This window comes from Hippoglossus hippoglossus, chromosome 12, assembly GCF_009819705.1.
Source record: "Hippoglossus hippoglossus isolate fHipHip1 chromosome 12, fHipHip1.pri, whole genome shotgun sequence".
Lineage (NCBI taxonomy): Eukaryota > Metazoa > Chordata > Actinopteri > Pleuronectiformes > Pleuronectidae > Hippoglossus > Hippoglossus hippoglossus.
Window position 1 is genome coordinate 13487382 of NC_047162.1, and position 25377 is coordinate 13512758.

The 25377-nt window shown below is 41.7% G+C and overlaps 1 protein-coding gene across 6 annotated transcripts in view; it reads right to left on the bottom strand.

Moving 5' to 3' along the window:
* Nucleotides 1-25377, bottom strand: part of strbp (spermatid perinuclear RNA binding protein) — a 75842-nt gene that overhangs the window by 36344 nt on the left and 14121 nt on the right. For 5 of the 6 annotated variants that reach the window (XM_034603198.1, XM_034603195.1, XM_034603194.1 and 2 more), the window contains exon 2: nt 13738-13841. The gene's annotated coding sequence lies outside the window, so the exon portion shown is untranslated. Of the gene's footprint in view, nt 1-13737; nt 13842-23476; nt 23546-25377 lie in introns of those variants that run through there. The other variant, XM_034603196.1, reaches the window with a different exon arrangement.

The following is a 25377-nucleotide window of genomic DNA, read 5'->3' on the forward strand; positions in this document are numbered from 1 at the left end:
CAACCATCACCAAACTCAGGGTGAGGGTTGTTAGTTGTTAAACCTTATGTGAAGCAATGGAGCTGCATATTTATTCAGCATAATTGACATTTAAGATATTCGAGTGGAGCAACTTGTGCACAGTAATATTTATTAGGTCCCCCCCCCCCCCCCAAACCCCTTGGTCAGTTACAGAATGTAATTATGTGGGAATCACTGTTTACGGAAGCCACAATGTTTGCATCTGGGAAAACATCTGCATGAGTGTGCGTGGTAATGAATCTGACAAACAGACCCACGCAGACACCAGCACTCACAAATAATGAAACTCTTAGGACCATGTGCTGCAGTGATAAACAGAATGGATGCAGAGTCACGCTCTCATAGACCTACTCTCTAACCACCTCTGCTGAGAAGAATCTTCTTTTCTGCATATGAGACAGCAGAGAGAAAATAAAGAACAGTGTGATCTTTGTTCTTCTTTGAAATAATAAAGATGAAAATGCTTGAATTTTGATGGATGACGAAGATGTTGACGTCTTGTGTATTTTCTCTCCATTTCCCACACAAACTTCCTTGTTTGATATTCATGTCCCATTCTTCCTCCGACGTAACGACACCTCATTTCCTCATCTGTCTTTTTATATTTCTTTTCATCTTTGGTGCCGGGGAGAAAATGGTTACTGTGCTGGATGTTGGACATAATAAACTCTAACGGACTAGCGGACTAACGGCTGAGTGATATAGAAGCCTGAATAATTTGAGAGTAGTCCTGGCTGGATTAAGCACATCACAAGAGTAAAGGTGTGACTGAATACTTATGACCATAAAACCTTGCTACCAAAGACTACCTGCCATGTTTAGGGTTTCGTGATCAAACGTCATCAAATAGATGTTGGAAGAAATTGAATATAAAATATTCGTAGTGATGTGAAAGAAGCAAAGCCAGTAACAGTAACCAGGGTGTGAAAGCAGCCAGAATACCAAGAGCTGGATCATGTGCTTCGTCCACTAAGAAGTCTAAAGTCAAGAAAAAAAAGAGAGCCAAACAGGAAGAGACACTTCAGAGGGAACCATTGTAGTTAAACTGTCCCCCTTCAGGTATCAGGTCCGGAGGCTGGACACTCTGACCCTCCTTTTCTTGTGCCTGTGTGGAGACCCTTTATCAAGATGTGAAGAAAAGATACAGGGGTCGGTCAAACGGCAGGAGGCTGCAGTCATCGTGCCCTGCAGTCAGAGGAGGAGCCTGTATTTCACGGCCCGAGACACACGGATAAACCTGCTTGTTCACTCGTTAAATAGCATCTTGTAGTTCGTAATTAAAATAAGAAGAAAAAACAGTAAAATGCTCTGAAGTTGAGCTCCCAAATAAATGGAACTGCAATGGTGAGATCATCACTTACAACCTGCTGCTGATGAGATTTGAACAACCTGTCCTCGGGGTTATGGAGCCACCCGCTAAAGCAATTAACAAGCAAACAATGCAAAGAAGATCTAGTGAGAGGCCACTTCAATAGAAACATAGGGGAAGATATAAGCTGTATTCCTGGAACGCATATCTCGAGAACCGCTAATCTTATCGGCAGGTGACCTCTGCTCTGTAGCAGCATCTGCTGGGTCCATGTTCCCAACAAAGACATGACATCTGACCCTATAGTTCAGGGTTCTCTGCAAACTAATTTGAGCTTCTCCGAACTTTAAATGAACTGGTGAACAGCTCTTTGTGCAGCGGTGGTGGTGGCACAGCTCCTGAATCCTGCAGCCAGTCTTACTGCAGATCCCTTTTTCAGTTTCAACCGGCGTTACCACAGCAAACAGTCCATTCCAAACAGCCACAACACTAGTATTCTTAAATTTTCATCTCCACAAATGCAACATGCACACAAGAGCTGCCATAAAACATTAAAGACAAATAACTCAAAGGTAACAGTGTTCATGCACTGATGCCACTGATACGTCACTCATCCTTTAACAAACAGCCCATAGTAGAGATACGATCAGGAGGAAAATATCGTGCTGAGATATTACCTGCATTATGTCTCATTAATGCAGGACTATGCAGCAGGCGAGACACATGCTGATCGTTTATTAGAACAAAGGACACCAGGGAAATGGTGTCAGGCGTGTCAGCATGACCGTAATGGTGCCGTCGTGTGTTGTCGTCCCTCATTTCCTTCTTCCTGGCAGCATCTCTCAAGGAGGTTTATTTTATACAATGTAGAGAATGTAGAGAATGTAAGAAATTCATTAGAAGCTACAAAAAGCTCATATCCCATTTCTCTTTCTCCAGTAATCTTTTCCCGGACATGTTTGTTTTTCCATTTTGTTTTCTCTCCCCGTTCCTCTACAGCAATACTAATATTGAGCACTTGGCAAGGAGAGTGCTTAAATAGTGTGACAACATTGCTGATGACCTCCTCCTCCGAGGTTATGTTTTCATTGCCGTCTGTCTGGTAGATTTTCTTGAAACTTGCTGGAAGGGTTGAGTGTGAGCCAAGGAAGAACCCAATTCATTTTGGAGCAGATTCGATTTATCGGGCAGTTCCAGTAATTGGTTTTCACTTTCTTTAACATTGCCTGAATTTTGTGAATTTCTCAGACATGTGTTGAGTGCTGATATCTATGATCAGCTGAAATCTGGTGCAAATCTAGATAATGATGCAGGTATATGTATTACATAGTGATAAAGTGGCCAATGAGCCTTTGTGGAGATTGCGCACTCCTCTATTTGCAATCTGAAAACACTGTGAGGAATAAACTCATTGATGCATTAGGTGTTCATTTAAAACTACAGCTTGTGATTCCAGTTCCAGTTGTTCTCTGCTGCTGGTTTTCATTCCAGGGAGTTTTACACCCGGGATTCAGGCGGAACGCAATTTAGACTCTAATAGAACAGGGAACAAAATAAGAATGAGAGAGCAACTTACCACTCTAATGAAATATATGTGTCCTTTCCAAGCCACGTCACTTCCATTTAGTCACTTCCAAGAGTTGACTTTGTATCAGGCAGACTTGAAAATATATTCATTGAATGTGATGTATTAACCTCTCTGTTAGCTTGGGAGCTTATACCAGACATAGCTGTATATTCAATACATTTATCCTGTCTTGTTTTGAGCAGTGGCAGCAAAGCATTTTGAAACATTTATCCACGAGTGTGTTATTTAATTGATATTTTCAGCAACAGGGAGAAACTATTTTAACTGTGGACCACAGCTCAACAGGAAAGTGATCTTTTGTACCCGACTATATATTCTGAGGTATAAATTAAAATATGGATTGGATAGATCTGGGTCGGTCGTGTCTGGCCTTTCCATGTGATGTTTTCATGTTCTCCACCTGATTTTTCTCTGGCCTCCTCCCAGAGTCTAGGTTAGGTTGATTGGAGACTCTAAATTGCCTGTATAGGTGAGAGTGGTTGTTTGCCACCATATGTCAGCCCTGTGATAGACTGGAGGCCTGTCCAGGGTGTACCCCGCCACTCGCCCAACGTCAGCTAAGATTGGCTCCAGTCGCCCCCCCTGTGACCCCGAGAGGAGAGGCAGTATAGATAATGGATAAATGGATGGATGGACAGATCTGTTTCATGAATAAGTGAACACGTTTCTTCTCAGCATCACAGTCGACACACACCGACTCTGCCGAACACACACGCACGAAAGCAATTACTTCTCCTTCTGACTCTCCCGCTGATTTCCCCCCTGATCTTAACTTGTGCACCTGGTCTGTTCCAATCTATCTTAGCTCTCTCAGCTCTCTTATGTGTTCCTGCTGTTATTAACTCCTTGTCCAGTCTCCAATTCTCAGTCTTTCTGGAATCACACTTTGTCTGTCGCATTCAATTTTGTTTTCTCATCTTTATTGTGATTGTTTATTGTTTTTTTTGCCGACAGAAGTCCCTCAAGGTTTTTATTTTATTTACAGATTCTTTTGAAGAAGTCCACACAAATTAATACATACAACTTTATACTAGCAAATTGCTATTTGCCATTTTCCTGTTCAAAACATAACTTGGTGCTTGTGTTGTTAATCCTCTATCTATTGTCCTGCTGGTGTGATGAATGAAACACCGCAGATCCACTTTTGTAACAATAACACGGTCTCCTAGCTACAGGGATCATATTTTCCATTCACTGCTGTGAAGGTGATGATGCTATTGTTATCTGGGTGTATGGATGCATCCTTGATACTTTGATGTGTATAATTACCTCAGTTACAAAAAATATAACATTGCAACTGCCGCTTCTGAAGGATAAAGTCGATTCTGTGATACTTAGAGTTTATGTTTATTCCTCTACTGCAGAGGCGAGGAACATTTTACCTGTCAAGGACAATTACGATAATAAGAACATCCTTGAAAGGCCATACTAAATTATAGACGGCTGGTAGGGATTCTCTTTGGTGAGATGTCTGATGTCAGATGGTAGTGATGATGATGACGCTGAACATTTATACTAGTATCTGTTTTGAGTGCTGCTCATTCTTACATTGCACTCATGATTCCTATCAATGAACAAACCTAAGTTAACAGCATCATCTAACGAGGAAGACATTAAATTCACCAGTCTTAACTGTAAAGGCTTAATAACCTTTTAAAATGTAGCAGCAACGTTTTACATCATCTCCATTTCCTGAGTGCCCATATAATCTGTTTTACAATAGACTCATCTTAAAGCCGTAGATCATTTTAATTTGCATGTTTCACTTTTGTTCATTCTGGATAGGGTATTTTAGCTTTTATCACCCTCGCGGCCAGAGTAATATTGACCGAATGGAAATGATCACATCCCTCTCATACCCACTAAAAGAAGAGACATCCTCTATTCTCTTAGATTAGAAAAATAAACCGACTTCCTTTTCTGGTTTCTCACTCATTCCAGTTTGAATCAACTTCTGTCGTCTGAAGGGATGTCGACAATGTGTTGCGTTTCGGGTCACATGCTACTGTACAGATTGTACAGAATCTATGCACAGGACAAATGCAGGTCCCTAGGTAACAAAAAAATGAAGATTAATTATCATGCCTTTGGTTTATCGATTGAATTTGGTATTTCAATCTATATTAACAGCAGGACAAGTTTAGATCAAGTCTTATTGAACCAGGTCATTGATGTGTATAACTGATGAGCTTCCTACAGTTACTATCCTCACTTTGGTCCCTCTAATCTTTTGAAAGGTTTAAAGGTTTTCCTGTCACCCTGTAATTAAATATAACCCTATTGTAAGCATTATCAGTGTGTATTCACTTAAACAGGCTTTGTTGCCCTGCGTATGTTTTAAGCTACTACACTGTCCTTCTGTCTTAACCGGGCCCAGGTGTAGGCAGACGGAGGTCAGAGTATTGATGAGATGGCGGAAAGCAGAGAAAATGCTGATGTTGTCTCTGGGAGGGAAATAGATAACATTGACAGGGGAGCGTAACTCCCGGCGGTCGATTATTAAAATGGAGAAAGCTGTATGTGTGTGCAGTTTCTGCTGAAGGTGGGTCAGACTGGAGGGACGTGGGTCACAGGCTAACAAGGATAAATGAACGTGTTCATTGACTGAGTGTGCACATCTATCTATCTATCTATCTATCTATCTATCTATCTATCTATCTATCTATCTATCTATCTAGCATTAGTCATTTCAGGTACACCTGTCATCTCCATGGGTTACTTTATTTTTAACTGAAAACTTAACTTCTGTACACACAGCTGACACAAATGTTTTGCGTCACTATGCCAGCATGCTCTTACTGTGTGTGTGTGTGTGTGTGTGTGTGTGTGTGTGTGTGTGTGTGTGTGTGTGTGTGTGTGTGTGTGTGTGTGTGTGTGTGCAATGCTAGCCTCCTGCTGTGCTGATTTCCACAGGAACAGATGGTCCAGCCCGGGCTCTGTCAAGGCTCCACAGTCTGTGGAGGACTTGTGAATGTGCATATAGTGTGTGCACATCCTGCTGGTTTCCTCTGCTTTTATTTTACATACTACTGAACACACACACACACACACACACACACACACACACACACACACACACACACACACACACACACACACACACACACACACACACACACACACACACACACACACACACACACACACACACACACACACACACACACACACACACACACATGAATGCTCAGCATCCACACACTGACGCTGATTGTTGCAGTGTAAGTGATATCCTAGTGGTCTTTGGCCTATTTGACTGATCCATTGACACTTAGAGTCTTAATCCTGCTTAAAAAGGCTCTTCACTGCTAAGCTCAAGTTTGCAAACACACTCGGCTGTTACTGCCCCACCTCTTTAAGTGTGTGTGTGTGTGTGTGTGTGTGTGTGTTTGTGTGTGAGTTTCTGAGCAGGTTCTTCTATCTGGAGAGTTACTAGTTATAAACATATATATTCACATAGATACCACCACACAGCATGCATGGTCATATTCTACTAGTATGAAATTCAGTTATTGTGCTTCTTAAACCACTAACACATCTATTAAAGGTTAAATATCTATATGGTTCTGATATATCAGTGGTTTTCAAAGTGGGGTAAATGACTGGTAAAGGTAAGGGACAAAATAAGAAGACACAGAGATAAAAGAAGAGACAAGAGCGGTGTCCCAATTCAGGGGCCGCCTCTTTTAGAGGCAATTGACAAGACATCCGATAATAACTTTTAAATATAAGTATTGTGGTTCAACTCAACCGAACAGCTGACGGTACACAGCTGGGCACAGCAAAAAAAAATCAATGGGCAATAAAACTTTCTCATAATGTCCAACTGCAGCTCTGTTGCAAGACAACAGCAGGAAGAGAAGGAAATCCTCCGTAGACCAAACCGTTTAAATTTCCTTTCAGCCTTTGTGGTCGACCTTCATGGGCCGATTTATAAATCATACAGCAACCTGTTATTGGGCAGTAATATCTTCTTGGTCAGTTATTTGAAAGGTGATTTTTATCACTTCGGATAATTTAAAAGTCAAAGCCAAAAAAAATTTAATAAATATGAGCTCTTAACAGGTCTCTCAGAATCGAGGCCACGGTTTGTTGTCAATAAAATTACATTGAAACCTTCCAAATTATGAAGCATGTTGCGAGTTGTGAGGTCATGAGGACAGCCAGGCTCGTCCAGATGTGCACTAATTCCCTAATGCGCTTTTACTCTACCACACACAAAAAGGCACACAGGCGTAGTACGACTTGGTATTCCAGCGATGTGTCCCTCTCTGTCAAATTTCATTAATAAAAGCAGCAGTACGGTGGGTGGTTCCAGATTAGCAGATTACCAAAATGCATTACAAAACCCAAATTACACTGTAGGATCAAGTGTTTTTAAGAAATTGGTTTCGCAGAATGTTATATAATCTTACGTTAGGAGCTTCAGTCACCAGAAAAAAAACACATGGGAGAGTGTGTCCTGTCATTCTGTCTCTTCCCGTTTTTCTAGTTTTCACTCTCTTTAGCTGTTGCCTTGCCTGTCTGCTTCCCGGTTCTCAGCAGAGGAAATCTCTTGAATGCAGATTACGTTCACCTCTTCAACTTAAAAGACTGAATTCATGGCAAGAAAGGTAATTTTTCCGTCCTCAACTTCTGTTTTCAATAGCTCACAGACAACCGTTCCAGATGCATTCCATAAGTAAACACAAACAGAGTTGTCTGTGGTGCACTTTGATGCACAGATAGACGCAGTTTGCCTGAAACCTGTCTGTAGTATTCACAAACTGTAAACCTGCATTTTCTCCCCCACCCCCCTACACGCCCCCATCTACAGTGCTTCAGCAGGAGCCGATCAGTGACTCCATTCATTCCCGGTCAATTTGGGCAGAGTGCTCGACGTGGCCGTTTCATTGCGCACTTCCTCTCCCGCCTGTCTCTGTGACTCAGGGGAGATGACAGATTGGGCCGAGAGGGAGAAAGGAAGGAACAGGAGGAGAGAGAGGAGAGGAAAGGAAAGGCGGGGTGGACGGTTGTGTATCGGGGGAGAGAGAGAAGGAGGAAAAGCATTTGGCAGGTTTGAAGGATATGAGAAAGAGAACAAGTAGAAATGAGCACAAAGAGGGAGACAGGAAAGGTTTACAGTTAGTGCTGCACGGTACATTCACACTAAAAGAGTATTCCATTATCCTGTTGTGAAAAATGCTACGACACCCCATTTCACCAGTATCTGTACAGTGTTTTAATGAGAGCCATAATTCCTACGAGTGTGTGTGTGTGTGCAGCTCTCTGCCTCAACCTCTACTTCCTGCAGGCATAATGGGTGTGCCATTTGCTTTAATGGTGACAACCAGTTGAGGTGTATGGATGCTAATAAAAGTGCTCTTGTCGACTGTCCGCTGCTTGTCGGAGAGCAGAGCACAGCATTATTTCTCTTACAAAGCTGAGAGCCTAGTGCACTAAAGTAGACTGACCACAAATGATTCAATAGCCCTCCATTGCAGAGGTGTGCACATGTTCTAGTTTTCTAAAATTATATTTCATCAAGGCAAATAATTGTCCATGTTCTGTCATCATACATGCGATTACATTTCCTGATGTTTTATGTTTTGCCGTGGTGTCGTTTCATTTTCAGTTTCTAAATATTTATGCAGGTATCCTATCAAAGTGGATGAAATAGATTAGAAGAACAATGGAGTCTCAATGTAAGATATGCATGGTCAATAAGAGGGAGAGAGGATGGTGAAACAATGAGGAATATAAACCAGTGGAGGAAAACGCTAAAGACAATGGGGAACGGTTGGGGACCAAAAAGGATGAAGGGGGAAAGGGAGGAAAGGGAAATGGAGGAAGGAAGGGGAGGCACAGGGATGAAAGAAGAAGGGTTTTCGGGGGGATAAAGGAGGCAGAAGGAAGGGATGAAGAGATGTAGTGAAGGAAGACAAGAAGAGCCTGAGAGACTTAGGTCTTTCATTACAGTTGTCCTTTTCACACTTCACACATTAATAATTAACAATTAAATTATTATGAGTTCACAAAATTGAATTCCCCATTTCCAGTTTGTCTTCCAGACTGTGTCTCCCCCCGGCTGCCTCCATTAAAAACACAGATTAAGCTAAAAAGGAAAAGTGCCTCTTAGGTTTTTACCTGAGCTTTGCTTTACTGCACGTTTTTTTCAGACAGGAAGCTGTAGTTATGAGATAAATGCAAAGAAACTTATCAAAAGGCACATGAACATTTATTCAGTATCGACCAGGATGGAAAATCTATTGCTTATCAGAGGAAGCATACCTGCCCGGAAACAAATGAAGTAACGATGCTGTAAGTCCATGTCCTCAGGAACGTATTGGTGAGGTTTAGATAAAGGTCTGGTGTGAAGGATTTATTTGTGAGCAGAATATTGATATTCATAATTACGATTTTATCGATGTATAATCACATGAAAATAAGAATAACTGTCTTTTTGTTATCTTATCATCAGCCCTTCATATCTGTATAAGCAGCAGATCCTCTTCCTCAGGCACTACTATGTTGCACCGCCAGAGTGAACAGAACACACCGGCACTAGAGAGGGCCTTTCACGTTTTTATGTTACCTGAGGGCCACTGTGGGTTCTCCTACACGCTTGGAAGGGGAGGGTAAGTCTGGGTTATTCAGCTGGTTGCAATATGAAACCTCAAACCACACCGTGGAGAGTTGATGGTAGAAAAATAAACCTTTAGTTAAGGGTATGGAACAATCACGGTCATGCTTTAGCAGAAAATCTCTTCTCTATGTGCAGTTTGTTGCTCTGTGACAACATCACCTGTCTTCCTCCTTTGCTGACGTAATTACCGTTTTTTCTCAAACATATGTTGTTGTGGGCTACTTGCTAAAACAACTGATAATGTTATACCTACTTATACCAAATACACACTAAAAGTAAAGTTAGACAATTGAAGCCCCTCTGTTGGCTGAGGTCTGACTCAGTGAGGTGCAGTTTTTAACAGTAAGAGGATTTTTTTTTAAACAACAACATCTTCTGTATTCTGTGTCCTCACATCATCCTCTTTTAATTTTTTCTCTCCGTCTCCACCAGCCTTTTTGGTGAAAGTGTTTACTGCAATGGCCAAAGGTTCCACTGTCGCAGTGTTAGTCACTAACAAGCAGGAAGACGAGCAAAAAGCAAAACGGTAAAAAAACAGGAAAGAGAGAGAGAGAGAGAGAGAGAGAATTTCTTCCTCTGCTGTGTCCACAGTGTTTCTCTGTAATTAGGTCACTTCTTTTAATCAGTACTGGAAAACAAAGGAACCAAAACGGCATCATCTCAACATCCCGGCCTCATTTTGACGTGTTTGTGTTTGCATGTGAGTAAAGCACGAGACTGAAACCAGGCAGGAGACAATGGAGGGAAAAGAAAACAAAGAGAAAAAGGGATTCAGCCTCAACTTTTCCCCTTGGGATTGGTCGCCATGGCTACGGAAGCATTCTCAGCCGAACGTGGGACAAACACGAGGAAGAGTGAGAGAGATACACACATAGACAGAGATAAACATGGCGGTGTTGAGATACTGTTGTGAAGTATGTTAATTTAGATATATGGATTTTGATGACTGAAGATTAAAAAGCAATTCAGGAATTTAAATGATGCAGATAACAAAATAATAGCATATAAATGCATGGTATAATTTCAATCTGTCGTATAAAATGTATATTTAAGATGCAAGTACACAAACACGGCTGCAGTACACAGCACCTTTAACTCGCTGATCGCAAGACACTTGATCTCCAACAGAAAAGGTAAGGTGTCGTCAGGTGGCAGGAAAAACAAGTGACCCAATACGCACTCCATGAACTCTGATGGAAAACAGAAACCGGCGAGAACAAACAGCAATCGAGAGACTATAACATCTCATCTTACAAGCAGACAATCAGACTCCGTCTATATTTCAAAAGCTACGGAAAACTGCGACAATGGGCTGTCATGATCGAAGATTAGTTGAGGGCCCCTTTAATCAGGAGGAGGGCACAGGGCGATCATGTTTCCATGCTGGCAGCCGGACGACAGTATCACCTGAAGGCAATTTGTCCAAACTTGGTAACAAGCCCAGAGTAAGAGTAACTGTACTTACGTATTAAATCATGTTTTGTCAAACACTTCAATCAAATAGAGGTGAGGTCAGAGGAACGGTCCTTATGAAACCACATTAAAACCACATTTTTGTTCGGATTTGCAACAAATCGCACACACTTAAAAACACATCTTATCTCACAATTTTAAAGCAAGTTAAAAAAAAAACTTAGATCTGCCCCCTGATCCGGATCTGCATCAAAGTTTAATGGGTTCTTTCCTTACCCATACCACATCCTTCCACTAAGGCTCATGGTAACCCGTCCTGTACTTTTTGCGTAAATGACAAACAAACGCAGATGAAAACATTACCTCATTGGTGGAGGTAACTATAACATAACTTTCTTCGTCTATCTTATAACAAATCTGATTGGCTCTACTGTGCCCTTGCTTAAATATAATTTACCTGTATCAGCAGTTTGTTGATAATTTATTATATATTTCTGAAAACAGCAAGTGGGCAAAAGTTGTGCTCAACACAGGAAACGACTGTCTCAATTTTTCTCTGCAATAGATTTGTCAATATTTGCATAATGCACAGCCAATGTTACTGCCAATGAATTATTTATGGGGACTAAAGGAACAGTCTCGTTAGCCATGGACGTACTGTGTGTGTGTGTGTGTATTTGGGGAGGGTTGAGTGGGTGTCAGTGAGACAGTGTGCGAGCAACGGAGACAGAGAGCGTAAGAGAGAGTGATGCGCTCGGCTGCGCTCACCGACAAAGTCACTGCCTTCTCAAGGACACTGCGGCTAAGGGGCAGGAGAGAGAGAAGGTATGACACATGGGAAGGAAACGCAAAAGTGAGACAGAACAAAATAAAGACGTTTAGAGTGAGCGAACGCCGAGTGAGATGAAGAAATGAGCAGAGAAAACTGTGGAGAAGGCAGCAGATGAAGTAGGAAGGCCCCGGGGATAGGATGGACATGGATCATCTTCACTGTGTGTGTGTGTGTGTGTGTGTGTGTGTGTGTGTGTGTGTGTGTGTGTGTGTGTGTGTGTGTGTGTGTGTGTGTGTGTGTGTGTGTGTGTATGTGTGTGCACTAGTCAGTTTCAGTATTCAAATATTTACTTATGTAAACTATCCAGTAAACCCTGTTTGACCTATTACTCAACAATATAAAAAACATGAATGCAGCAAATCTGTACACTTTATAGATTGGAGCCAGTTTATGTGGAGTTAATTCATTAAGTAAATTATCTCAATGATATATACCAGATTCAAACTACGTATTATTGCTGGTATGGATTTCCTGTGATTAATCTACTAATCCTTTCAGCAGCACTAATACAAACTAAACTGACTTAACACCAGCAAACCGACCACCACAGCCAGAGCAGCTTTTCTGCCCGGTTCAGTCTCATTCACTCAAACCTCTGCAGCAATCAATTTTCTACACATAAACACACACACACACACACACACACACACACACACACACACACACACACACACACACACACACACACACACACACACACACACACACACACACACACACTCAGACCCCAAAATGCTCCCACTGAGATGATAGTGGGGAAGGCCACTGGGTGAATTGCATAAAAGCTACTTTACATACATAAGTAGGCAGCTTATCAACGCAGTGAGCGGACTGCTACCACCAGGACCACAGGCCCTAACCAACTGTGAACCGAAAATGTGTTTAACCTAAAAGCATCCTCAGCGTGCAGCTGTAATACTCGAGGCAAGCGCGCAAGATGAACGTGGGGCTTTTGTTTATTCAGATACTTAGAGAATAGGTGAGCAGATGTAAGAGGCTGTAAGAGTTGGAGTAGTAGCGTGAGATGTGCAAACAGAGAGAGATAGAAGATTCAAACTTGCACAAAAATCGGAGTGAGGGCCATCTGTTATTACCTCTGCCCCAGTCTGTTGACTTTTCTCTCGATTTCTGTTTGTTTGTTGATTTTTCCGCAGGATTACACAAAAACTACTGAATGAATTTCCAACATGGGACGGGGCATGGGCCAAGAAAGAACCCATTAATCATTTGGTGCACATCCATTGTGAGATTGTTTTGTTTTTTTGACATTTTGGCCATTTTCCCAGAGTGAGTTGCGTCGGGCAGATTTCCATCGGCAAACGTGGTCAAGACAACATCTCCCATGACCCCCCGCTGCTTCAAGACGTCATCAAACTAGGTCTTTTGCTGTTGTTTTGATTGAGATATCCTTAGCGGCTGAAGAAACATATTGTACGTTTAACTGTATTCAAGGGGACTGTTGTGCCTTGGCAGAGGAAAACACTATTCTAGTTTTACATGTGGCACCACATACAGGCTTTCCACTCTTGGCCCCTACCAGGCTTGTGCCAACATGTGAAATTTGAAGGTATGTTGTTTCCATGTGGGAAAAAACGGCAAATCTGTGATGGCAATCTTGCTGCTCAGTACGTAGATACGTCTCTCGACAATGTCCTCCTCTCCCATCCTTCACTCTCCAAGTTTCAAAAAAAGCCCCCTGATTTGAGGGCGCATACACACGAGCCTGCACACACAAACTCTCAGTAGTGGGCTCAGCAGGGGGGGTGTACCAACCTTCCCAAATACAGCGCTGCTCTTGTTTTCTGGCTGACTGGGCAGCACGGTAAACAATGAGCCAGCAAGCCCGGCAGCAACTCGCCACAGACGGAGCGAGACACAGCGCCAGATATAGTGTACAAAGATATATAGATAGAGAGATAAGAATGGAATCCGTTATTCATTTCACTCACCTCCTTCTGTCCTCCTATCTCTTTATCGGCCCACTTCTTTTTTTCAGCGTCTCTCAGCCAGTCTGTCTGGAGTCACTGTGTCAGAGCGGGACAAGCCTCAGTACCTGAGAACACACGGGGTCAAAAGTCAGGCAAACATCAGAGTGACGGCACTTAAGGATCATGTTCAGGGTGACTTAAGTCAAGACAGGCTGCAATTAAAGATATGTGTGTTTACTTAAATAGTAATATAACCATCATGCAGCCACACTAAATCATACAAGGGGCGTGCAAGCACACAATCCACTGCTGTCTATAAGAAAACAGGTGAAAGACAGAGAGCTGCACGAAAGACAAAAGAAAAAAAACCTCCATTACGCACCCTGGTGAGTGCATCTTTAATCTCTGTGTGATAACAGCAATCATTTTCCAATGAAGAATGACTGATTCACTTCCGCACGAGACAGAACCTCACTGGGAAAGAAACGGAAATAACCTGAAGACAACCACAGTGGCTCTGTCCCTGCAAATCCACATTCACTTTACATGCAAACAGTGTGCAGAGAGAATATGCAAATTGCTTTTTTGTTTTTTATGCCTCTAAATTTAACTCTGACTCTCACAATATGTCAGAAGTTAGCAATTACCTTGTCTGCTGAACATAACCTAATTTCCAAAGCTTTTATAATACAGTGCTGACCCGAGAAAAAAAAACATTGTTCACTTATCGTCAATCAATTATTGTGACGTGACCTTCAACTTTTCACCTTCAAACTACTTTGTACAAACAGATGATCAAATATTGAAACGTAGACCTCAAACAACTTATAATCTCAGATAAAACCTCCTTCACTCTCATGCTCATTAGACTGCTGCTATTTCACAACAGAACTCATACCCCTACTCTTTGCCTTCGCAAGGTTTCAGCTGGATTAAGTGAGTTTATCATGTTTGCTCTGGTTCGTTCTCCGTGTTGTTCTTGCACTCAGACTTTGAGTTGGCGGAGAATTTCTACACAGATTTCTGTGCAGTAGCAGCAGTTTTCACCTTCCATCCCCTGATTTCAGATCAATCTATTTCCAGAACGCGATATCACATCATGTGAAAAAAAACCTAAGAGCTTTTGTCTGGCAGCTTTGAAACACACTGTTTTTACATTTTACATTCTTAGCACTGGATTGGGATTTTTAATTATAGGCCACTGTGACCTCTTCTTTCTATTCGCTACAACACCTTGAGGCACTGTTAACTGAACAACCAACTACGGTCATTAAATAATTTAGCAAATTTGTATTATTGTTATTCAATAAAAACAATAGTGTTTGCAGGGCCACTCTGAGATATAAATGTATCTGCTCAGCTCAGTGATTATGAGTTAAAACGATGCCAGAAAAACTGAGTGAAGCTGCAAAAAAACATGACAAGTGCATAAAGTACAGCTCTCTGAGATATATGTAATTACCTCCCTCATTGTGTGGAGAAGTGTGACAGTGGTTAACCTGACAAACCAGATACGACAATCTGAAGGCGGTGCTCCCGCCCACAAACATGGCAAATAGTCACACAGCCAAGTAAATCAAAACAGAACAAATGTACCGTGTTTGCTGTGTTTTGTTTGGAGAGGAGGCCGCACCTTAGATAATTGTGCATAACTTAGGAGGGTGGTGGTTGGTGTAACAGACGTAATGTCATGGTCCTGCAAGACAAACTGGTTCCCAGCTACGTTTTAACACACACACCACAGTGCGGTACGTGCTATAAAAAGCCATAAAGTTAATATAACTCAAGATATTCTCTTTATCAAGTAATTTCTCACAGGTTTTGACAGGCAGAAGTAAGGTGTGTCAGGTAGATTTGACTTGTAAATCATACTTCACACCTCTAACAAGTGTAAATCAGTATAAAGATGGAGAAAACAGTCTCTCATCTGTATTTCTTCTCTGCATCAAACCATGACTTTTGGTGACATAACAATGGTCTCCAGTGACAGGCACACGTGTTCTCAGTGCTCATGAGAAACAGAAAAATAAACCAGACAGCATTATTATTTTGTTTGCTAATCCTTCACATCTCATTTGTAAACCCGTTACTGATGGTGAGGGATAAGAAGCAAACTGTCAAACAGAGGAGCAGCGGTGCAACGAAGCATGAACACAGTCTGAGCGACCTGGAGGAAACTGAGCTTCTTAGAGGCAGATTGACAGCAACAGAGATAGTTATTCTTCAATTAGAGAAGATGATGTGAACATATGAACAACATGGAAATCTGCACAGACACCAATGGCCACACACAAGTTTAAAACACATCGACTGCTACATGGTCGCTCTCCCTTTGCTTCATCGTGAAAACAGAGCGGAACTCTCTCCGTCTCCTTGAATAAAGCCAAGCACTCTGCAGCTCTGTGAGTCAGCCCACCATTAAGCTGTTCATTTCCTAACTCATTAATAGGAACATTCCCACCCGGTGCCATTCACGACAGCGGAGCCCTTTCGAATTCATGCGATATATTTTACTACCTCCCTGTTTCTGAGTTTTTATGTTCCTGTGAGTGCAGGTGCTCTTGTCTGCAGTGAAGGAGGCTGCTTCGCCAGGCTGAGCCCTCACAGTGTGATGTGTGGGGATGTTCACATAACCCAGACAATGATAACTCAGTTGTTGAAGTGTGATCGTATTATACATATATTTGCTTTAAACCATAACAACACTTTACTACAATGTCCCAGTGCTGTATCATCACTGTTAGCATGAGCTAGTCAGACAGTATGAAACCGGTTTAAGTGAAACTGAGACCACCTGTTATTTTGGTTCTGACTACACTGAAAGATTAAATGTTCGGACCAATCAAGGTAGATGAGAAAAAAATCGCTTCATGGTGATCTGTTGTTATTTTACAGGAAACTAAGTTGAAACTAAAGTGCGTTCATTTTAATTTGTCTTTTCTCTAACAAAGCGAGATTGACATGTCATTGGAAACACATTAGTTGATTCCACTATGAAACACCAGCGTGCTCTCATAATAATATGACAGACCATTTCATTTAATTCTACATTTGCTCCTCGGTTCCATTTGTGAAATAAAATAAAAATGACAATTGCTTTTCAATATTCATAAACTCTCATAGTAATTACTACGTGATCCCTAGCCTCATTCTCTGTTTTAAAATTATTACATGCAGTCTTAATCTAGATAATGTCCGTTACGATTCTTTTTCATTCCAGTGATGATCTAGCATACATGCATGTAAGCGTTCAGAAATATAAAGCACAATTTGTGTGTGTGTGTGTGTGTGTGTGTGTGTGTGTGTGTGTGTGTGTGTGTGTGTGTGTGTGTGTGTGTGTGTGTGTGTGTGTGTGTGTGTGTGTGTGTGTGTGTGTGTGTGTGTGTGTGTGTGTGTGTGTGTGTGTGTGTGTGTGTGTGCGTGTGGGCATTTTCTTGCCACTGTGACTCTTAAAGTCTGGGATATTGTGGAACCATAAATGCTTGCAGAACGATTGCAGTACATAGAGAACCACTTGGCTCAGAGGAGAAAAGCCCTCTCTTAACCTAAAAATACACACTTTTCTACACTAGCACACACACACACACACACACACACACACACACACACACACACACACACACACACACACACACACACACACACACACACACACACACACACACACACACACACACACACACACACACACACACACACACACACACACACACACACACACACACAGTGGGGGAAGCCCTGGAATTGCTTTTCTGCTTCTATATTTCCTCCGTTATACGAGACAGGCTGGCTGACATGTCTCCACTTAGCCTTGGCTTTGGAATTCCAATCAGGAAACAACTAGAGGGTGGACAAGAAAACAAGGGTTGCAGCCGGACGGAGTAGTTGAGGTGACATGAGTACGTCAATGAAAGAGAGATGGAAGGATTAAGGGAAGGTATGAATGCAAAGAGCTCTGGTTTGTTTATTTCAATCCAAGTTTGCATTCCTTCTCGAGTCACAACAGGGTCCAGGCTGCAGCCTGCAGCAGTGAAGTGCTGGTGCGAGTCTAATGTGGAGTAAAGGAGGCAAAGAGCTTGTGTTTGCAAGAAGGCACATGGGAAGGAAGTGAGACAGGATGTGGTGGCAGAGTAAAGCTGAGCTCAGACTACAGGAGCTTGTGCCGATTCATAGGATTTGAAATTGGGATGATTACGACTTTCTAAGTGTAAACAATGAGAGAGACAAGTCGAGCTTTTGAAATGGCTTCCACAAAACAATCTACTGTGAGTGCAGAGCATTACAAACTAGCATTTTGACTGCGTCACACTAGTCTCCATCTTGTTTCTTTTGTTTGCACCTTCTTCCACATGAGATCATCTCAGAGAGGTGACATGAGGAGTTGCATGTTTGAGATCAGGGAGAAGAAAATCTGCAAATATTCTCCTCTGGTGCGTGATGCAACCCGACTCACTCCTGCGGTCTGAGCCCAGCTTTAAAGGTGCCAGGAAGTTTCCAGGTTCAGCCCGTTGTTCCTCATTCCTCTGGGTGCTGCGCTCTCCCTCCTTCCACTCAACTAGAAAAGCAATTTAAGCTTATAAAGATGCAGCCATTGCAGAGTAATTTACTCCTTATAGCATCTCTTTATTCCCGGAAGCGAGTGTTCAGAGAAATCAAATAGCCTTTCCTTGTAAAATAAATTATACTGTGACAAGTTCAATTGAATCATACATTTTGAGTTGGAGAATACATCACTTATCTTTTCTACTAGAAAAACTGAGTATAGGCTTAAGGTGATCAGGGTTTGACGCAAGGAATATCACAGAGGATTTCTGATAAAGACACACGCACACAAAAGGACACACTAACCTTTAATGCTGGGTTTGAAGTAAAATCCCCAACTTCTCTTGAAGCCACAAGTCCAATTAAAGATTAATAGAGTTCTATGGCAGAGGAAGACAGTGTAATGCTTTTTCAGCATTGTATCTTTCCACTATCGATCAAAGTGCTACTCTCCCCTTTGTTCAGCAAAAAAACTGAAGTAAAAACAATGGCGTCTCTACTAAGCACTTTATTGTGGTGCAGTAACCTTTTGTTTTTTTATATAATTTCCATTACGGCACAAGGACAGACAAGACCTCCTAATTCTGTTACACTTTATTAAAGCAAAGCGTTTTGGGTGGAGCGCTGAGCTCTAATAACCGGTTATCGCAAAACACGTACACACTGTTCTATTCTACCAAATCCCATGTAGATTCATGCACAAAGTCTGCGAAGTACAAACACACACACACAAGCAAGCCCCAGTGGTTGGTTGTGCACTGGTATCTACAAAGACATCTCTGTTTCAAACATCACTAAAGGCCCAGTCTATGTTATCCATACAGCTACATCAGCTGCGGCTGGTTTGTGGGCACACATGTTCGAGTAGGCGTTGGTCCCTTGCACTTACAAATGAGCCAGTTTCAACACTAACCCTTTCTGCAGCAGAACACGCAAACACACACGTATACATAGGACCCTGTGGATGGTGCAGTGCCTTTGACACTAGCGTATGAGTGTAGGAGGTAAAACTCGGTATGATATATGATATTAAAGGAATAACTTGTTTCTGGCTGACAGCAGAATGAAGCAGGGCTGCACTATTCCTAATGATCACATTTTAACGATACCTGACAGGTCGCATTATATCAGTACAAATCACACAAATGAAAAGTCTTGTATGTAGTGTATTATCTAGAGTTTAAACTATAAATTGATTATTGGACAAATAGCAAACTAACAACTGCATTACTGAGTATGCAGGCAAATGATTCAGGTGCAGAGATTAGGACTGAGGGTTTGAAACTGACGGCTATAGCTGCAGCTTGTCTGTGTGAAGTTTGCATGTTCTCCTCATGTAAGCGTGGGTTTTCTCAAGGTACTCCAGCTTCACAGAATCTTCCCCGCTCTAATCTTTTCGTAGGTGTGACTGTGAATAGTTGTCTGTCGCTGTGCGTTGGCCCCTTGGATAGATTAAACCCTGCCTCTCACCCAGTGTCTGCTGGAAATTGGCTCGAGCCCTAGGCCAGCATATAATGGATGGATAATGGATGGATATTTTGATAATCAATCAATAATTTCTGTAATTTTATTCTGGCTCTTAAACATTTATTGGTTCCTGCTCCTCAATCGTAAGGACTTTCTGTTTATCTTTGTCTTGTGTGATAATAAACTGAACGATTTCTCCGACAAGCATCATAAAGCAATGCAGATGTCAATTTCCTGACTATTTTCTGATATTTTATTGATCAAATGATTAAACAATTAATCAAGATACTAATCTGCTAATTAATTGATGATTAAAAAATATGTTGCAGCCGTAATTTAATCAGTCTTTTGTCTCAATGCATCATTTGTATTACAGATTGAAAAAATCATATCGTTTTTTTAACGGTTTTATTAAAATAAAATAGTTCTGCAGAATCTCTGTGGCTCCAGCTCCATTCTCTAACCCAACTGTGAACCAGCAACAGCAAGCATCCATTGTGCCTGAAGGTTATCCACAGAGGGCTGGTGTGAGCTGAGTAAAAAGAAAAGATGTGTAAAATATAGATTTGTATAAAGTATCTTAGCAGATCATTCTGATCATTTTCTTGTGATACAGATTTCATGAAATCTGCAAAGCGGAGGCACAGGTGAAAACAGAGCTGACAGTTCTGACGGGCAAAGACACACAAGTGTATTAGAATTCTTAAAGACACCAACACAACATCAGGTTGAGGAGTTCTCTAAAGGCAGAGTGTGACCGTATGTTTGCCTTCCAGTGACTGATTTGCTGATTAGATGGTCTTTTTTACGTCATGGCTTTGCATCTCCCTCTGCAGTCTATCATTCCAAGTATATGCGTCCAGTTGTCTTTTTATCCCGGTTTATAGTCCGTGTTGCAGTGAGTAAGTGTAGTGCTCTCCCAGATCTATCACATCAGCCTGACAACTGACGGAGCGTTGAAACAGAAAATGAAGAAGGCCGACAGGAGGGGTCGACCGCTTGTGTTCCTCTCACCCACACTTCTATCAATGCACACGAGCACACAAACCCTAAATGAGAAAGAGTGACTAAGTCTTGCCCTAGGCTTCATACAGTAGCTCTTAACAAATTCAAGTCTTGCCCAATCACTTCCCCTCTCTCTGGGGTTGCCATAGCAACCTGCCTGCCTCCTTGTCAGTACTTCGGGAAGGGTGAGACTTCAGTGTCAGTGTGTGTATACGTGTGAGTGTGTGCGTGTGTGTGTGTGACTGTGCTAACCCCACCAGATGGGGTCTTAACACTTCCTATCTGGCAAGCTTTCATTCACACCCTTACTGGACATCCGAGTGGGGAACGTGTGAGACGGCGGAGAGGTGAGTCGTGGTGAAATTGCTTGTGACCCCCCCCCACGTGTCATCCCATAAAGAACTGAAACCATGTCTAAAGAAAAATAGTCTCTGAACTCTATATTGTGGAGAGAATGAACTGTGCTCCATCATCTGTGGAAAAAAAACTAACATTTTACAACTGAATGCAAAAGAGCGGGTTTGATAAAACATCTCTAAATCAATCAGTGTCATCTTACTTAATGCTCTATAGTATAGGATTTAGTGCTTCTCTTTGTGTTTTATCTATATATCATCAATTAACATTTTAAGGTTTTAAGCAAGCGATTAAAAAAACCTCACCTTAGACACCAGGAGATTTTAATGAGCTCTAGAGTGATAATAAAGTAATTATAGCTGTAGCCTTACTGCAAACAACAGTATTTATTCTCACATCACAGGTTGATGTACTGACTGCTTTGACTATGTGCACTGCTGTAAATGTGTGTGTCATTGTGTTGAATTGTTCTCATATATTTTATTTTATTTTACTCTATTCTGTTCTTTCTTACCGGTATTTATTCTGCACCTGTGCATCCTGGGATATTGTCTCCTTTGTCTTCTCCTACTTCTATAACGGGGCAGAAAAGTCCAGGATTGGCTGATATGGAACTGCGTGTGTGTGTGTGTGTGTGTGTGTGTGTGTGTGTGTGTGTGTGTGTGTGTGTGTGTGTGTGTGTGTGTGTGTGTGTGTGTGTGTGTGTGTGTGTGTGTGTGTGTGTGTGTGTGTGTGTGTGTGTGTGTGCTTGCTCTGACGTAGATGACAAGAATGATAGAAACACTTGAGGATCAACATTTCACTAAAACTCTCACCATCTGCCCGCCAGCGGACAAATATAAACACAGTCCTCTCTTACTCTGCTATTTCTTTATCTCCCTGCATCGCTCCACTTTTCTCCCTGTTCTCGCTCTCTGCAGCCCTGCCATCCATCATCATTAGGAAGCGATTCGATGACCTGTCTACACCTGCAACCACTCTCTGTCCCTTTACTCTCTGGGGAGGAGAGGAGAGGAAAGGAGGGCAGGGCAGAGGAGAGGAGAGCAAAGGAGAGGAGAGGGGAGGAGAGGAAAGGAAAGGAAAGGGGAGCAGAGCAGAGGAGAGGAGAGGAGAGGAGAGGGGAGGTTTACAAGTTGAGGAAAAAAGATTTTCATTCCATTTATTTAAGTTATAATAATTAAATGATTTAGATATATATGATTCTACTACTGTTCTTTATTCTGGTGGTTTCATAATTTGCACCTTTGATCGCTTTCCCTGAGAATGAGTTTGGGGAAAATCAAACTATAAGCTGCTCTAAAATTATTCTCGGCCATTGAATTTATATTATTTATTATTTATTTACATACATATTATTCACCTCACAGCAAGAAGGTTCCCGGTTTGAATCCTTCCTTTCTGTGTGGAGTTTGTATGATGCAAACGTGTCTGCAAGGGGTTTCTCATCTTTCCCCTGAAGTCCAAAGACATGCAGATTGGGGTTGGATTAATGGCGACCTGTCCAGGTTGTATCCTGCTCCTCGCCCAATGTCAGCTGGGATTGGCCCCAGCTCCCCCCCGCAAGTCTAAAAGGCTAAGTGGTATAGATGGATGGATATACTTCCCAGAAAAATTCCCACATTCACAAAAACCTTAATTTCTGAGCCTCTGAATACATTAAATACAATTTCCAGATGCCTTTCCTTGGTTACTTGTTTCAAAAATCGATAACATGCGTACATCTAATACAGCTCTAAAGGGACATCAGACATCCCATCTAAATGGACGACCCACAATTTTAAGCATTGCATTTTTGTAAAGTTGGAAAACGCAGCTCTTCCATCACACGACTGAGCTGCTGCACCAGCTACAGCAACACCAAATAAAATCAAGTTTCACATGAATGATATAATAATAACTGGGATCTTAAAATAATAGTTATTCACTGTCTGTCAAAGTACGTTTTAATGATTGGCTTTTTTTCCATTTTCCCTCAGATTTTCCTCAAATTACTGTCAGCCTGTATCCTGAACCAAGCGGAGGAGGGAGCTGATGAATCTTTACATCTCTACTGGAGCACAAACGATCAAAGCCTGCACAGAAACGAGGAGAAGAAGCGCAGGATAGCGAGAAGGGAAAAAGGATGGGAGCAGCTAAGATGGAGGAAGAGAAGAGGGGAAGGATACGGATGAGGGGAGGACGAGCAGAGGACAAAGTATTGTCTCCTGTTAATATGTAAAAATAACTCTGTTGCTGCCTGGTGGAGGAGCTAACTGGGTCAGAGAATTCCCAGAGAGCGAGAGAGAGAGAGATGGAGTGAGTGAGCAGAGGGAGAAGAGAGAGAGAGAGAGAGGTATCACATTGATTCAGTCTGTGGAATCAGTGTGAAGCAGAAGTCAGTCTCTCTCACCTCAGGCTGTGAAGGCTGGGAGGCATCTCATGTCCACGCCATGTGTCTGTTCATCCATCAATCAATCCTTCTAATGGTCCGTTCTTTCCACCCCACCCTCCCGAATATCTTCATCTCCCCCTTTCCTTTGTTTACACCCCCCTTCTTTCCTTCCTCTTCTAATAAACAAACCCTCTGCTTCATTGCACACACTTCCCTCTCTCCTTCTCTCTCTCTCTCTCTCTCTCTCGCGCTCACTGAGGTCCTCTCTTGCATTCAGCCCTGACTCTGTCACTGTAAATACACTCTTCTAAAATATGTCATTCCCAAGGTGAATACAACTTAGTGCGTAAAACATTACCAGTCAGTCTATCAACTAAACACCATCTAATCACCCATCAATTTGACACATGTTGAATTAGAACGCCCCTCAGTCGAACACGTCCCTCTGCTGAGGCCCGACAGTCCCCTTAAATTCAATCAAGCTGCACCAAATTGCACACACTCATATGTCAGTTCCCTAAATGTGCCTATTCTTTTTTTATCAAGACTCTTTCTCTGGGAAAACAGTGGACATTTTTCAATCTAATGGTGAAGAAAGTGAAAAAAGAGATTGCTGGATCCGCACCAAAAGTTAATCGGTTCTTTCCTGACACAAACCACATCCTTCCACTAAGTTTCAAGGAAATCTGTCCAGTTGATTTTGTGTAATCTTGCTTAAAAAACTAACGGACAGGGGTGAAAACATAACTTCCTAAGCAGAGGTAACTAATACGATACAGATCATTTGGATCATAGTTTTGGTCACATGCTGTTTGCTTCCTCTTTTCTTTGGACTTTCCCTTTTTTATTGATTCTCATTTATACGTATTATCACCATTCACCTTTTCGATTTTTCTCCAAACTTTGTCCCTTTCCTATTCCATCAAATCTATCATATCTCAGATTGTACCTGTCTGTCATATGATAGAATGATAACTACTGTATGTGTTCCTGGAAACAGATTACATGTGAGTATAATACCACCTTTAAATACAAAAAACAAATCTGTAAAGGATATGGAGATCAACAATTGTATACATTTGAGTCTCTTGAAAGAAAAGCAATGCTGGAGCTCTGTCTAAGTTTCCCTCTTGCAGGTTTTTAATCTACAAAATGTAATCCCATAAACCACATGTTTCATGGTCTACTGTGTTTCTGGGATTTCACTGTTGCCCCGGCCAACGCTGCAGCTATAAGACTAAACCCATAAACCATACGATTTGTGCGGGTCAGCAGTTCTGAGCAGTAATTAAAATCTTTATTGATGAAGAATGCTGTAAGCATACTAACTATTATGCTGACTATTAATCAAGCTATTGTATGTTCTGCACTAGCTGCATGTGCATTAGCCACAACCATACATCTGAAAGACAAATTAATACCGGAGCGTCAATGCAATGGGGAATTTCCCACCTGTGTATTTTCTCTTGGATCAGAATAGTGAGCATGACATTATTTTGGCAAAGGTAAAAGAATAATGTGAAACTAGGGGTCATGCAAATAACCTTCTAGAGAAAGTCAATTTATTGCAGAATAAATATGCTGTAAGATTTACCTTTCTTTCTTGTTTTAGGTGAGCTCAGATTATTATTTCAATCCCATTAAAAATAGGATATAAATTGGTTTTACCTGTTTACTTATGTTTTTTAATGCATGAAAGACATCACTACAAAGTCTTCCTGACCAATTACACACTCTTCAGTATGAATTCATATACGTGACAACAACATACCAGCATGCTTTAACATGCTCTCACATAACATGCTGTGTGAGAGCTAAATTTACTGAAAATTATTCCAGAGCTTAAAATGATTAAGGACACAAGGTCTAAATGGATTAACCTGCAGGGCTGGTCCAAAATGGGCAGGGCTGTTTCTTGG